We start from the raw sequence: 1,753 nt of genomic DNA, 5'->3' as shown, positions 1-1,753 counted from the left end.
TTCCCGTGAACACACCATCCGCAGAAAATCCCATATGCCGGCAAGTCATGCAGGGAGTACCGGTACCAAACATGCATCTTGAAGTTTGTCTTTGTAGCTCGGTCATATGTCCATACCCCTTCCTCCCAAGCACGGAGCAAATCATCAATCAGAGGCTCCATGTACACACTCATATTATTCCCCGAGTGCTCTGGAATTATCAACGACAAGAATATATTATGTCGTTGAAAGAGGACGCCAGGGGGGAGATTCAGGGGGATAACGAAAATGAGCCAACAGGTGTATGGGGCGGCCGCCATTCCATAAGGATTGAACCTATCTATTGCCAACGCAACGCGTACATTACGGGCCTCTAGAGCTTTCGCAGGATAAATCGCATCAAAACTTTTTCAGGCTTCAGCATCGGATGGGTGTACCAGCTTCTCAGGATTATATCGACGTACGTTTTTGTGCCATATCATCTGTTTCGCGGATTCTTCAGTCATGTAAAGCCGTTGGATCCTCGATATGAAAGGAAGATACCGTAGAACCTTCATGGGAATTGCGAGCTGCTTCTTCTGACCATCACCAGAGTCTACCTCCAGAAACCTAGACGATTCGCACTTCACACAGTACTTTGCTTCCGCATACTCTTTCCTAAATAAGATGCATCCCTTCGGGCAAGCATGTATATGCTCGTATGGCATCTTAAGTGCACGAAGGAGTTTCTGTGCCTCATACATGCTCTTTGGCAAGATGTGACCAACCGGGAGCAGGCTTCCAAAAACTGTCAACATAATATCAAACGCGTCTCGACTCAAACTAAACTGAGACTTCACAGCCATTAGGCGTGCAATGGCATCTAGTTGAGAAACATTGGTATGGCCGTGAAGGGGTTGCTGTGCCGCAGACAACATTTCGTAATAAGCCTTTGCGGTAGCCTCTGGCTCCTCCTCCCTATGTGCTTCATCGAAGTGTGCTTCATGATAGTCATTTAACATGTCTCCCACCCCGGCATCATCATCATATTCCTCGATGTGTTGTCTCAAGATCTCCTCTCTCCCACGATCAGATTCACCATGGTAGATCCACCTGGTGTAGTCTGACGTAAATCCGTTCTTCACAAGATGTTTGCCCATGTCTAGCTTGGTTTGCCGACGCATGTTTCCACATTTGCTACACGGACACCAAGTCGATCTAGCTCCTTTGACACTTGAAAACGCCCGTTCCAAGAAAGCATCCGTCTTGTCAATCCATTCATTGGTCAACGTATTCTGACTAGTGCGGCCCAAATACATCCACTGACGATCCTCCATCCTCTAGCATATAAGCGAGTAATACAAATTTCACATTGCATCTACACGTTCCTATATTGTCTATTAGGTGAAGATAGGTCCTAATCCCACCCGAGGATGTGTAGGAGGATTTAGTATCCATGGTCTACTCCGACCCGAGATAGAATTTCGGCAGCACCTCCCCGCTGTTCTCCAAATACACGTCCTTGATGGGAGATTGTGTATCCGGAGAACAACAGGGAGGTGCTGCCGAAACTCTATCTTGGATCGGAATAGACCATGGATACTAAACCCACCTACACATCCTCGGGCTGTCCAAAAAACGTGGACAATTCGAAACAGATACGGTTATAGATATGCAAAGATCTGCATATTTCCAACCGTATCTCTTTCGAACGGGAGACGCCTAACTAGGTTACATGATATACGAACATCATACGGAAAGAGAGGTGTAGGATGCCTCACCTTGCTATACTGCA

This window comes from Setaria viridis, chromosome 4 (assembly GCF_005286985.2).
Source record: "Setaria viridis chromosome 4, Setaria_viridis_v4.0, whole genome shotgun sequence".
In the NCBI taxonomy this organism is placed as follows: Eukaryota; Viridiplantae; Streptophyta; class Magnoliopsida; order Poales; family Poaceae; genus Setaria; species Setaria viridis.
The sequence above is the reverse complement of the archived record's forward strand: the minus strand, read 5'-3'. Positions refer to the sequence as shown.